Source organism: Equus caballus, chromosome 19 (genome assembly GCF_041296265.1).
Source record: "Equus caballus isolate H_3958 breed thoroughbred chromosome 19, TB-T2T, whole genome shotgun sequence".
In the NCBI taxonomy this organism is placed as follows: Eukaryota; Metazoa; Chordata; class Mammalia; order Perissodactyla; family Equidae; genus Equus; species Equus caballus.
The window spans coordinates 36,650,176-36,665,067 of NC_091702.1; the positions used below are offsets into that span (position 1 = coordinate 36,650,176).

At 40.7% G+C, this 14,892-nt stretch overlaps 1 protein-coding gene and 1 long non-coding RNA gene across 18 annotated transcripts in view; one reads left to right on the forward strand and one right to left on the reverse strand.

The window, feature by feature from the left end:
• The window catches only part of LPP (LIM domain containing preferred translocation partner in lipoma), a 637,546-nt gene that overhangs the window by 594,201 nt on the left and 28,453 nt on the right, over nucleotides 1-14,892 (forward strand). The window lies entirely within an intron of this gene.
• Nucleotides 6,504-14,892, reverse strand: part of LOC138919167 (uncharacterized) — a 34,606-nt gene continuing 26,217 nt past the window's right edge. For both annotated transcript variants that reach the window (XR_011429141.1, XR_011429140.1), the window contains one exon: nucleotides 6,504-11,133. This is a non-coding gene — a long non-coding RNA (uncharacterized lncRNA). The remainder of the gene's footprint in view (nucleotides 11,134-14,892) is intronic.

The following is a 14,892-nucleotide window of genomic DNA, read 5'->3' on the forward strand; positions in this document are numbered from 1 at the left end:
GATTATATAGGAGATTTGAGAAATTTTAATATTAATAAAATTTTAATATTAATGGCAGAAACTTCAAAACAATCTAACAACTACCTCCCCTCTCATACCATCTTTATTTTCAAATGAGGAAACAAGATTTGTATGTGACTGGTCCACATCACTCCATATCACGTAAAGGAATAGTAGAACTAGAGCTTGTCGCTCCAATCTGGCATTCTTTTGAAACAAAGCTAGAATAATAGTGACATAAACATACTACTGCCCACATGCATGCTTGTGGGGAGATAATTTCCCACCCCGCAGCACATCACCCCATACATTTATTTCCTTGCTGATATAAATAGTACAAACAAAATAGCAGTAACTTAAGAGGGAAACATGACTACTTCCATCATATGGTGGTTCTGCACAGCTGAATCAGAAACCCGGGTAAGAGATAAGACATCTTACTCAATTTCCTACTTGGTGAAAGACTTAATGACTGCATTTCAGGCTGTCGGGTCATTGACAGCACGAAAGGAAGTGGAAGTTGAGCTGACTGACATTCCCACAACGGGCAGAGGAGTGGAGAGGAAGAAAATATTGGGAGCCCTGCACTTCAGCAGTAGGAGGGGTTGAGGGCAAGAGCCAAATGGTAGGGCGGGGGAAAGATTCCTTTCTTCAACTATGTGAAAGAGCAATACGTGAGTGAATTCAGAGCTCCGAGTGTGTTCCGAGCTGAGTGCCTGCTGGAATGTGGACTGTAAATCTCTCTCATACTCCTTCTCCTCACCGACCTGCAAACAACCTCTCTTCCTCCCATCTGCTTCCCAACCACCTGCGTTTCAGTCTTTCTGTGTCTACATTACTTTTTCCATTCTTCTATTTTCCTCTCTGTCTACCTTTTCATGGTGCATCTCATTTCTCTTCCAGGTGTTTCCATCTGGCCACGTTTCCCTAGGCAGGAGACCCACAATAGGATAAGGTGATTTCTTAACATTTATTCATTTATCTGATCAACAAATTTTATTGAGCACATACTGTGTCTCAGGTACTGTTCTGGTTATTGAGGATACAGCAGTAAGCAAGACAGTGAGAAACAGACAAAATTCCTGCCCTTGTGGAGCTTCCATTCAAATGGGCAGGCAATAAACAAAATCATTGGTAAGTTGGGTAGAATATTAGAAGGTAATAAGTGCTGGGGGAGAAATAAGCTGGGAGAGAAAAGAAAGTTCTGGGGAGAGGGGACCAAAGTTCTCAGCACAGAGCCAGACAGATGGGGCTGGAATTAGAGTCTCAGCTCCCTCCTTCCCAGTCGCAGGGCCTGGGCAGGTTTATAGACCTCCCTGGGCCTCAGTGTCCTCGTCTGTGTATCAGGAATCTTAAGGGACACCAGCATCTTCTCGGGTTGTTGTGGATATTAAATGAGGTGATATATGTAAAGTGCTCAAAACAGGGCCCGGTCCCCTCATAACACTTCATGGCTGTTAGCTTGTATTATCATTAATACGATGGCATATATTGTATTGTATGTATTACATATAATATATATTGTGTATATATGTATATGTTATGTGTATAGTATTATGATCTAACTTTGTGCCTGTAATATTCCATTTTTCTCAAAATACCTATATTTTCCTCTGTCTCTTTCTCCCACTGGGCTATGAACTTTTGAAGGCAAGGACCACATCTTGTTGGTCCCCATATCCCCCCTAGTGGCCAGCACATAGAGGATTCTATATTGCCTTGCTAAATTAAAAACAAATGGGATACCCCTTTCCTAGGCACAAGAATCTTCTGTGAAAGCCAGTTGTTAGAACCCTTCTCTAGTTCTCATCATTCTTGTGTGATCTGAACAAGAGCTTCACTCTCTCCACCTCCTCTCTCTACCTTCTAATCACCATTCCTTCCCACCTCTTACAGAATGCCAAACTCATGGTCCTTGTCTCGCTGAGTCACACACTCCTCTGCTCCTTCCCAGGAGCTTTTCATAGACTACTTTGTGCTGTGGATCCAGCCAGTTCCTATAGCCTCGTTCCACCTTGATACAACCTCAACCATTTCTGGCCATTGGGAGTTACCCACTTCCCCTCCCCAAATCTACATGCATGCCCTATACCTCTAGTAAAATGCTCTTCTACAGCTGTTTAACACTTTCTAGTAGAAGACCCAATTCCATTCCTTTTCTCATTTTATCCTTGGAACAACTGTGTGAGGTACAAACTTCAGATATTACCAGCTATATGTTCCTAATAAGGAAACAGTAGCTCAGAGAGGTGACGAGAATAATCCGAATACATGGCTAAAAATGGCAGAGTCGACACCTGAATTCTTATGATCTGAGGCAATAACACTGAGTTGAAAAAGTTCATGGTTGGCACAAGAATGACCTTAATTCTCGCCCCAGCTTTGCTGTGTACCTACCATCTGACCCTGGAAAATGCTGTAAAGCCTCAGTTTTCACTTCTGTAAAATAAAATTAACTCTTGCCGTCTCTGACTCAGAAGAATATTTTGAAGATTAAAAGACATGTTAAGAAATTTCACCAAGTATAAATTGCCATGTATAAATGTCAGGGATATGAATAAGCTCTGTAAAAATATAATGACTGATGTATGCAAAGGGAAGAAATGGACACTTTTTGTAATTTCCACACACACCAGAAAAAACAGAAGCTCTTTATCATTTTCAGGCATATCTAAGCTTTGACACTGATGGTAAAAAATATAGAACTCAGGAAAGCTTTTTTAAACTTATATGATGAAAAAATAGAATATGCACCATCCCCAGAGTCTAAATATTGTTTAAAAATAGCCCTGCTGCCAACAAACACACACACTTGAGAAACAGCGAAGGAGATTTTTTCTGGGCAACTTCCAGTGCACTCAGCAAACCCCAGAGGTCTCTATATGTACCTGTACAATTCTGAGTGACGTGTTGATCTGTCTTGTTATATATAGTAAGAGGCTCAGCATTATGGGCCAAGATCATTGCAGAGTCTGGGAACCTATTCAAATTCCATGGTTATCCTGGATTGTTGAACTGACTGTTGCATCACAAATCAACCATCCTTTGGGACATGGAAATATTGAAGTTGTGTCAAGATTTTTGTGAAATCTCAAACCTACAGTGTTTTATATTTTGTAATAGATGGGCAATAGATTTAAGTAAGATTTGCAGCAAGGGTCTGTGGCCTGGATTATGAAAGTAATCTGTGCGAGGATGCTGAGATTTCTTTATCATCATTCTGTTACGCTCCCCAAAATGCACAAGGGGCTACTAGGAGATGGGGCCAGGCAAGAGCTCCATATTTTAATGGACTTTGGTTGAGATCATCTGAGTTGGCAAGGGATGGAGAGGAGGGAGATGAGCAGCACATTCCTACAGCATGGCAACATCCCTATAGCTTTGAAAGCAGCGATAGTGCAAAGACCGAGAGTGTCATGGGGTACTATGGATAGGATCATCTAGATATCTGTCTGGAGAGCAAAATTAGGGATTAGAGCTCAAGGATTTGAGGCCGGACAGCCAGGGGAGAGGGGAGTTCCTGGTAGTAGTTGTCTCAACAGCTGCTGGAGATTCCTGATTATTTTAGGCTTGAGCAGCCATACCTCATCCCAGTCCCACTTGCCTGGATTTAAAGTGACATTTTTGGTCTCTAGCTGGGCACATATCCAGTCTGTACTATCTGACCAGGGTACACTTTCTAAGGAGGGAGCCTGGACAGCAAGCAGAGAACCCTGTGGGCCTGATCCCCCAGTCCCTCTTGGTATTAGATGTACACAGTATGGATTGGGTGGGGACCTGGGTCAGAGAGATCTCTCAGAATTTATGGGGTTTTTCTCAACATAATGTTAGAATCATAACATTTTGGATGTGGCTTGTCCAAGATCACAACGAGTCCTTGGGAAAACTGGATGAGAAACCAAGTCTTTTGACTCTCAATCTAGATCTCCATGATAAAGCAGTACCTCCTTCATTATGATAATGTATCAAGCTACATGTACTTACTATGTATCATCAGGATGACTGTTGTTGGCCATATGAGCTAAGCACTCCACTCTCTGGATATGCATTACCACCTGCTCCCCTCAGAACAATAAAGGAGGGTCTCATAAGGATGATGTTAAATATGTGTCTCCTGGATTTCAGTGAGGCTCCAGTAGATGGAAAGTTGCAGTATTTATTCTGAGAGATTAGAAAAGAAAGTTGCAAAAGATCTTATATTTTCTACATAGACACTTGTGGGGGACAGGTTCTAATGTGACAGCCATTATTAACATCTTTGTGTAATTCCCTCTCCTTGAGTACAGGTGGGGTCTGTAACTTGCTTCTGATCAATAGAAGATGGCAAAGGTATTGCAATAACTACCATGATTACAGTACATTATATCAAAGCCCATCTTAACAGACTGGAGTGAGAGACTCTTCTTGTACGCTTGAGGAAGTAAGTGATCATGTTGGAGAAACCCATGAAGTGAGAAACTGTGAGTGGCCTCTAGGAACTGTGGGCACCCTTTAGGACCTAAGGGTGGCCTCCTGCTAATAGCCAACAAAAAGCCAGGGCCCTGAGTCATAGAACTAAAAGAAAATGAATTTGGCCAACAACCTAAATGAGTTTGGGAACATATTCTTCCCCAGTCAAGCCTCCAGATGAGAATGCATCTCAGCCATCTTGATTGCAGCCTATGAGACTCAGAGCAGAGGACCCAGCAAAACTATGCACGGACTGTCAGAAACTATGAGATAATAAATGTATGTTGTTTTAAGCCACTAAGATTGTTAGGCAGCAATTAAAAGCTAATACTCTTCACAATTTTCTAAACAGAGATTATTTTGAAAAGCCTCACTCAATAAAGGAGTCCCCTCTACAGTTATCCAGGTCGGTGATTATCAACGTTCTGCTTAAGCATCTTCAGTGGCAGGGAGCTACCATTTCAAGGGCAGCCCATTTCAGCATTAAATAGGTTTGCATGTTGTCAAAGTCAGCTCTTCTGAAGGTAATACACTGCAGAGATAGCTTAGGTTATACCATGGATTCCTAGGTAGGCTGGTGAGGGGGTCCTGGTTCTCTTGCCTCTGAACTATCTCAAGTGGCTAACAGTCCAGAGTCTTCCTCCTTCATAAAAGAAGGACTAGAGGGGAAAGCATGTGACAGATCAATAACACTGGATCTCCTGCTCTAAGTTTTACCACTCGGCAGCAGTGTAAACTTTCATCCAGTTAAATAAATTAATGAGCCCTACTCTGCGTATTTTCCTCACAGACATGTAGCCATCAAGTGAGATAGCGTCTATGAAAGTGTTGTTGGCTGTAAATCAGCAAATGATGGCAAATGATTATTACTATTAAAATAATAGTCATTTGTCAGTAAATATTTGTCAAAGCTGGCCTACACTTATGGAGACAGGCTCTCCAGGGAAGCTGATGATGTGAAGATAAGGAGGAGACAAGCCCCAGTTTGGAATTGCATCACTGATTCTGGATTCCCAGCAGCACATTTCAAGTCTTGCTTCAGGAATTTGGTTTTTGTTTTGTTTGGAAAGAACAAGAAGCCCCTGGAGCCAGTTATACTGTCATCAAACTTAGTTGGTAATTAGGCTGCAAAGCAAACCTGTGGCAGTGAGACAGAGTTGAAACTTGCATTCCTTTCCACAGGTGGAGAGTTGGATCCTAGAGGCAGTGTATACAGCTTGGCTATTTTTATGCTTCTGCATGCAAGAAGGTTCAAGAGAATCTGGGTAAAGCAATTAGCATCCTTCTGTCTGCAGGCAAAACTGGTTTGAACACGTTTGTCTGTTCTTGAAGGGCTGGTGGAGCCTTGGCAGTTTATCTGATGAAAGATTTCACTAAGCAAAATGTCTTCACTTACAAATCCAGCCACTTTACACTCTCAGCCAGCCCCAAGTTCACTTATTTTCTTTAGAATCTTTCCTACAACCAAGAACCACAAAGAAGTAAATTAATCCCTAGGTGCCCAAGAAATTATGAGGATGTTTAACCTGTCTTTTCGAGGATACCCCCAGCAAGCACTGTTAATTCTTTTTGTATAGACTATTGATGTATTGTGATTCTCCTCATTCGGAAGAGAAAAATATGCTTAGACATATATTTTTCAGGGTATATTCCATGTTTATATGTTTATATTGTACTGTTCACATTACTATTAAAAGGATCGCTATTTTATCGTAGGTTAGTTTTGCCCACTTCAGGAAGAACAAGACTGAGATTTCATTATTAAACCAAAATCCTCCACAAACCCCTCCTTTTAAAAACTTAGATTAAAAAATGGTCAGTCCATCAAATGTCTATATAACCTGTATATTCGGTCCCACAAAAATGTTTCCTACCTTGGGTCTGAAGTTTCACCTGTCTCTGTACACACCCTGTTCTCTTGTCAGCATGCTGATGCATGTTGTGGTATCAAGTGGCTGGAACATAAAGAAATGTTCTCTCAGGCTGCATCTTGTATTTTCATCCTTCATCAAACGTAGTTTTTGTCCATGGTTTCAGTTTTCGTTTTTCGGTTATTTCTTTTGCTTGTTTGTTTTGAGTTTGTCTGGGTTCTTTTGGTTTTTTATTTGTTTGCTTTCCTATATAGGCCTGAGGTCCAGTGCTAATTTGAATGCTAGTATAAAATATTTGAGCCTGGTTCCATGGAGTTCCTCTGGCTGATTATCCCAGCAGTTCAGATGTCATGCCATCAGCCTTCCCCACCGGGGAAGTTACCTGCTTTCTCATCTTTGACCCTAAAGAACTTTTCACCATCCAACCATAAAATGCACCATTGAAATTTTAATTTATCTGTTTATTTCCTCAGTTTCTCCCACCAGGTGGTGAGCTCTTGCAATGCAGAGAACCTGTTTGTCTAGTTCATTATAACAGTGCCTAGCACAAGCCCTTACAGAAAGCTGATGTTCCATAACTGTTTATTTCATAAATGGATGAATGTTCATAGGTTACGTTTTTCCCATGGACCAGATAATGCAATCCTAGATCTTGCCATAGCATCTGGGACACCAAGTGAGAAGAGCTGAATGATCAGTGAAAATACATGTGGGCAGCTCCCAAATTACAGATGGATTGTGTCCCAGTAGTTCAGAGATGAATGAGTATAACAATTCATAGAGCTTAACAGAATCCATTTCAGCCTTCTCGTTTCACCGAAGGGGCGACTCCATCCTGAGAAGGAGTATTGTCTCACTGAAAGTCCTGGGAAGAGTTCGTTGGCAGAACTAACTCCTACCTGGTTCAGTATATTTTCCTTCCTGCCTGTCCTCATTGTATCACAGACACATACAAATTAGTTGCATCCTTTAACCCAAAAGGAAGCACATTTAATTCAGTGTTAGATAAAATAATTATTCACAGAGTCCTGACACTACTAGAGAATAAGCTATGAGGCAAGTGAGAAATAACTCCAGCAACCATCACTAGTGGCAGAAAGAAAGGACATTCACTACTGTAAGGAAAGGCTGTATCTTATGCGTGGGCAAGGTGACTATGCTCATTCCTACCTAACAGAAGAGTGTCCATAATAATAAGGTAGCAGTTCTTGAATCAAGGACAAGGCTTCTGCCCAGTCTTCATAGGCAAGGACAATAGTTTGTTTCAGGGAAACCATTACAATTGTCTCATCTGCATCTTGTTCCTGTACATGTCTTTGAATTTTTGATAAGGAAACAAATGCTTTGTTACATATAGTGTGAACACCTGTCTGCTAGGATTTAGAACAAATGCTTTCAGGCAATTTTGCCTTTTATTTCAGATAAATTTCATATATTACTTCTGTCTAGAACTGTAGGGTCATGTTAGGTTTTTCAAAACTCTGGGAAATGTTTATTTTAATTTTCTTTAAAGAAGAGGGAGAATAAAGAAAAATGTATCAAAAGCTTCTACTGCCAAACTACTGTTTTGATTTCTCTTTGTTTGAGCTTTGGCTTCCCCACATCTTGAGCCTTAAACTCTTTGATGTTGTCCCTTTAAGCATAAAATAAAAGCTTATTCTCTTTAGTCTACAGACTTGGAGGAGGGCATGCACAAAACATTCCTGTGTGTTCATATGTCTATAGCAATAATTGACGCTGGTCTTAGGGTGGTCATATTTGCCCTCACCTTCTACAATAAGCATTGGGTGTTCCATGACTTTTCAGCTTTGTCAACTTTCCAATCCTGTATGGAGTTTCTTCTTATTGTTTCTGTGTGAGCAACTTGACAAGGGCGGCATCCATGATCTATCCCTGAAGGGCTTATAATTATACCTTGTACACAATAGGGGCTCAGGGCACGAATGAATGCATGGATGAATTTTCCAGTTTGATTCCATGAGCTGCTTAATTCTATTGGAAGCACTACCTAGGTTTTCATAAAACATTTAATTGATGCATATTTCTTATTGCTTGTTAATACTCAATAAATGGTTTGTATTACTTGCAGTAGAGCCCAAATGAATAGAAATTAAAATATTTCCAGTTACGGAGTTAATCTTTTCCATATCTTTCCATAAAAGGGCCTTGGACTCATGAGACTCGATTCGTGGGTTTTTTGGCCAGCTTGGTTGCCTAACTTTGTGTTTATGTGGCATAAAATCCTAACCTCTCAGAGCTTCACAGGCTTTTCAAGATACTTTCTAAATCCTTATGATTTAAAGATGAGGAAGCTGACATGTTTGCCTTCTTTATGGTTAATGAATGAAGTAGGAATTTGCACTATCCTTAATCAAGACACTATGTGTATATTCACGATATTTTTTCAATAAAAACATAATATTATTCTGTTTTCTGACTGTTCCTAGACTGATGGGTTCTAGAGGTAGAGAAGAGCTGAGAAATAATCTGGGATCCCTGCCTAATTTCCAGCCTAAGACATCTGTTCTTTGTGTTCATAGCTACATGGGGTTGCTTTTGGCCAGGGGAAAGGAGAACAATAGTCACCCTCATAGCCAACTGAAAAATTCAGTCTGAGCTGCTGACCTTGTCCATGGTTTGTGATAAATCTTGAAAGTGCCCCTATTTCAAGTTTGATGGCCAGTGATTAAGCATTTAAGCCGTCTTTTGCTTTTTCTGCGCCTGCAGCCCTGCTTTCTGGAATCTTTTCCACCTTAGAGGTCTGTCTAAGTATTGTCATTACTTTAAGAGTAAAAGAAAAACTTAACAAGAATAAGTTAGGAAATATAAAGGGGTCATTGCTCGAGTCAAGAAAGGGAGGCAGAATGGTAATGAAATAAGGAGAGCCTTGCCCTTGGTTTTATAAGATCTGGGTCTGAATCCTAGCACTGCGTCTTTTTAGCTTTATGACTTTAAGAAAGTCAGGAGCCTTGGAAACCTTGTTTCTCTATCTGTCTAGTATGGGAAAGTGTGGAACAGCTTCGGGCCAGAGATTAATCTATGTTAACTCGTATTATTAAAAAGCGCTATCTCTAGTGACGTAAATTTGCTTCTAAATAATGGGGGAGATTCAAACCCACATTTGGAAACTCTAAACCCATGTTCTTTCCTAAGGCTCTGTAGGTACTAAGCATTTGACATGGTCAGGGTCACGTAGAAAAGCTGGGTTTATCCCGCCCCTCACCCCTCACTGTCTCCTCTTTCTCTCAAAATACTCTAGAAAGAACTTTGCCCCTTGAAAATAGATAGCCTCAGGTTAGGAGCAGTTTCATTTCACATGAGTAGTTTTCATTCCCTATTTGAAAATCTGAAATGCAATTTCTTATAAGACTTTGGAAGTTAAAACCAGGGGACAGGAGTCACAATTTGCAGTCGTATCTCCTACACGTCTATCTTCTCACAACTTGATAAGAATCACCAAAGAGGATTCCTTCCTTTACCTAAAATTCTCTAGGAAAAAGAGGCCTCTGACTGCACCTACCAGTAGGGAAAGGCATTTGGCCTATACAAGGCTGCTTTAAACTCTGAAACTGGCAGACAGTCTGGTGTATAAACAGGGAGATGGATTTATTAGTGCTTTTAATAGAGTCTTATCTAAATATCTAAGAGCCATCTGCAAGTGTCGATTGTTACTCTAGGTTAGATTTCAAGGCCCAGAACTCCCTTATGAGGTCGACAAGGATAACTGATGTTTACTCTATAGTTAGAGCCCCCAAGATTCCAGCAAACATTTTGCACATCTCTTCTAAGACGAGCAGTAAATGTGGTAATCATTGCCAAGACTGGGCGAACACATCTGCTAAAAGGGTAATTTGTTTGAGGAAACAGCAAGAGAGAGGAGGAGAAGCCATCAGGTTGAATCAGATAGGCCTGAGTGTAAACCCACTTTCACCACTTCAATGTTATACAGCCCATCGAGGATATGTACTTTTCTGAACTTGAGTTTTAGTATCCACAACTAGTAAATTATAAATGTCTCCTTTACATGTAAGATATGAGAAAAATGCACCAACCAATCAACTTAATTTAGGGTAATTGGTATTGTTCCAGTCCTAGTTCCTAGAATACCCAAGGACATAAAGATTTAACACTAGACAGAGGTAGTTTTTCCCAGCCCTGTGTTTTCTTATTCCTTCATATTCTCGGAAACTCAAGGTTGCCTTCTTTTTTTTTCCAGCTGTTGGTGGGGGCAGGGAGTGGTAGTTCAGTTGCACCCCTTATCTGTTTGGGAACCGGTATGTGTAAATTCAGGGGATAGTTGGGGTCACTTGAGGCTGAGTTTGAACTGCATCCACCACATCTTCCTCAGACCTAAAGGACCAGATATTGACCATGGGGAAGGAAGCCATATTGCTATTCTCAAGGCGAGGGGAAGACATTCTGTCACCTCTTACCACAGTGAATCCATGGATTTGTAGAGGGCTGGACTTGGACTTCCACTGTGTCATTGAGTTTTCTCAACCCCACAAAGAGATATTATCCTCATTTTATACATGAGGAAAGTATAGCGAAGTGACTTGCCCATGATATGAAATGGCATGAGCCATACTTCTCTCCCGGCCTGTTCTGAAATGCAGTACCATTCTTGTCCCCGTCCAGCCTTGTTTCTGGCTCCCTCCGGCCTCCAGAGCAAGCTCAGGCTCATTTTGTGCAAAGGTGTACCTCTCTGATGTGGCAGGCATCCAGGGTGCTCTGTTGGGGATTTGCTTTTCTTCCTCTCAGGTCCCAATGCAGAGGTTGCTGTGGGCTGTGGGGTCGTCAGACTGTCCCTGACCTGTCAGGGGATTTAGGAGAGCACCAGGACTATGGTTATATGATCCTTCATTAAGACCAGCCCAGCGATAAAATGTGTTCATGAGTCACAATCTTTGTGGATTCTTTTTGTCAGCCACATGAAGACACTTTAGAAAAACAATCTCTGTAATCTGTACCTTAATGCTTTTAGTGTTCTCAGTGATAGTGCTCTATAAAGTTGGATGTCTAAATGTGGGCTAGCTTTAGGGCATCTCCCAAGGCTGTGGGACAGTGTGGTACACTGAAAACTGCTCATCCTGAAACCTTAGAAAACTAACTACTAGTCCTGCCTCTTCCAGTAAAGTCACCTGCCCTTTCTGAATCTGATTTCTCAACTACCCGGTTATATGCTTGAACCAGATGATTTCAAATATCCCTTCCTCCTCTAAAATTGTTGTTTAACTTTTCTCTGTAAAGGGTTGATTGAAAGAGATGATTGAAAGAGCTACAGATCTCATTATGAAAAAAAGGTTAAGTTATGAATAGGAGCTATTTAAGGCAGCAAAGAAATAGAGCATCCCTTTCTAATGATGTCCTTCCTTAAAAAAGAAAAAAACATAATTTTGGATTTTTTGTTTTTTTCTTTTTTTGAGGAAGATTAGCCCTGAGCTAACTACGGCCAATCCTCCTCTTTTTGCTGAGGAAGACTGGCCCTGAGCTAACATCCGTACCCATCTTCCTCTACTTTATACGTGGGGCGCCTACCACAGCATGGCTTGCCAAGCGATGCCATGTCCACACCAGGGATCCGAACGGGCGCACCCCGGGCCACTGAAGCGGAGCATGCGAACTTAACCACTGCACCACTGGACCGGCCCCTAGATTGTTCTTTTGCGTTTGAGAGTTAAACCCTTGCCTAGCTAAGACATTCGTTATGTTAAATGAGGTATAAAGTTAATGTTTTTCCTTGTATTTATTTATTTTATTTATATTTTATCCATTACATATTAGCATATTGTAATATATTTATTTATAATATCACTTATTAATATGCTTTCTTCTTTTTTCTCATTTTTAAATGAGACATAATTTACATGCAATGAAATGCTTAGATCCTGAGCATCTCTGGTGAGGCCTCTAAACTCCTGAGGAGATTTGACAATTGTATATATCACCCTACAAATTTTCCTCATGACTCTTTCTAACCAGTTCCCACCTGCCACCCTCGGAGGCAGCTACTTTCTGACTCCTGTCACTGTAAATTATTTCTGTCTGTTCTTTGAATTCAGGTAAGTAGAGTCATACCATATTTATTTTTGTATCTGGCTTCTTTCATTCAACATGCAGTTTGGGGGGATTCATCCATTCATCTACTCTGTTGTATAAGCGATCTGTTCCTTTTTGTTATTGAGCACTATTCTGTTGTATGAATATACCCCCAAACTCGTTTATCCATTCTCCTCGTTTTTGATTTGGTCTTGAATTTATATAAGTGGAAAACATGGAGAAATAAGTATTGAGTCTTTGGGCCAAATCCCTCTTCTCTTCAGTCCCAAGGGCCTCAAGTATTTGTCACAAAGGGCCCTGACACCAACCTGAACTATTAGGCATACACCTTGACTTCTCGTGATAGCCGTGTATTACCCCATTGTTTCCACTAGTGTCTTGTGGAAGTGAGAAGAACACTGGTCTGAAAGCCAAGAGACCTGGGTTCAAACAGCAGCTCTGACTCCACTCAGCAGTGTAACTGGCCACTTCATCACCAGGCTGCAATTTCTCACCAGTAAAATGGTCTGGTTGGACTGGTTAATCCCCCAGCTCTTTCGTCTCAGGCATCCTATGGTCCTTTGTAAATCCCTCCTCTGGGCTCTGAACATCTCATCCTTCTCAGTGAATCCTGGGATCTCACTCATTTGCCTCTCTATGTTGAAGTATCCAAAGCATCAGATTATTTGAGAAAATATCTCTGGTCCCTCTTCTTCTCCCACATCCCACACTTCCCTTTTCTAGATTTGGAGCACAGAGAAGAAGTATTGTCTAAAGAAAGACTTCCCTAAAAAGTGTTAGATCTTAAATTTTCACCTCTTGGGCTGACCCCATGGCCACGTGGTTAAAGCTCCACGCACTCCACTTTGGTGCCCCAAGGTTTGCAGGTTCAGATCCTGGGCGCGGACCTACTCCACTCATCAGCCATGCTGTGGCAGCATCCCACATGTAAAATAGAGGAAGATCAGCACAGATGACAGCTCAGGGCTAATCTTCCTCAAGCAAAAAAAGAGGAGGATTGGCAGTGGATGTTAGCTCATGGTGAATCTTCCTCACAAAAAATAAAAAGAATTTTCACCTCTCTGTCAACTTCTTAGAATACTATTAATTTGCAAAGCTAATCAGAGATATCATATTTCTTATCATACTTCAGAACTACGTTATGTATTTGTTCTTTCTGTCTCCCTCCTGTGTTTAACCATTGTCTCTGATGGTAGCTTCTAAACTATTGCCTTATGTGCATTCCTCCTGATGTGTAATAGTTGCGTGATCTGAGTTTAGGCACCAGATGGTCAAAGCATTGGCCTGCCTATATTTCAACTATTCTTTGGCTAATATTATTCATTTGGCAATGTCAATTTTACTTTAAAACTCAACTTATTAATATTTCCTCTTCTTCTCTTCAGAATTCATTGAAAAACGGCGTTCAAAACACAATCCAACTCCCTATGGGAAAGGCTTTCTATGAATTTTTATTTTAAAGACAAACTCTGTTATGCTTTAAGAAATAGTATCTGTCCCTAGTATGAAATAAACTGCAGGGAGTTGAACAGTGAAGGAGGATATTTTTCCAGCTTCTCTTTAGTCAATAAGGTAATTATTTTGGATACCAAGGGAGTTTAGAGGTTAGTATATTTATCCATATATAGTGGAAAATTCAAAATTCCATCTCTAAGCAAAAATGAATTTGGGAAGTATGTATCATTTTTATTATCCATCTCCTTGGATATGTTCTTTGCAGCACAGTGGGCTGGAAAAAGTGTGGACTTTCAGAATCAAAAAGGCTAATTTTTGCATCTTGACCCAGCTACATGCCAATTAATAACACTGGGAAAATCATTTAACCTCTTTCAGCCTTAGTGTTCTTATCTGTAAATTGGGAATAATGATGTCTATTTTTCAAGGTTGTTTTGAGGATCTTGGATAATACATATAAAATCCATGTCACATAGGATATGAACCCAATAAAGGTGGCAATGCAACACTTTGGGGTTGTCACTTCTGCTGCTTCTCATTGTAACATCAAAATTAAAGTCCCAAGTTTTAAACTCTAACTTTGGAACTTCCAAAATGAAGCGTAAACTTTATTTTCATACTCACTGAGTCTGAGGCCTTTCACTATTGCCTTATATCTTACCAAACTGTAATTAAACCCCAAAAATCATATTTTAAAGGCGTGGTGCCTGCTGTTTTCCAGTGAAGGACCCAGAGGGACATAATCAGAGTGTTATTAAGTGACCGCACTCTGTGTTGCATTGCAGACATGAGACCTCTGTATGGGGGGATGTGTCTCCTGATTGTACAGTGAGGCTGAGATAGCCTCAGAACCCGGAAGTCATCCCCCTGTCACTAGAAAGTGTGGGGGAGGATGGCAGAAATCTTGAGAAATAAAAAATTCAGTGGGCTTGAGGGAGGATTAGTGAGTTACCAAAAAATTCATACCATGAAGTGAATTTTCACTTGCAAGAAACACATTATTTATCTAGAATTTTGGAATGGTCCTCTCTCCAGGTAACTGTTTGGAGTGTCTGTG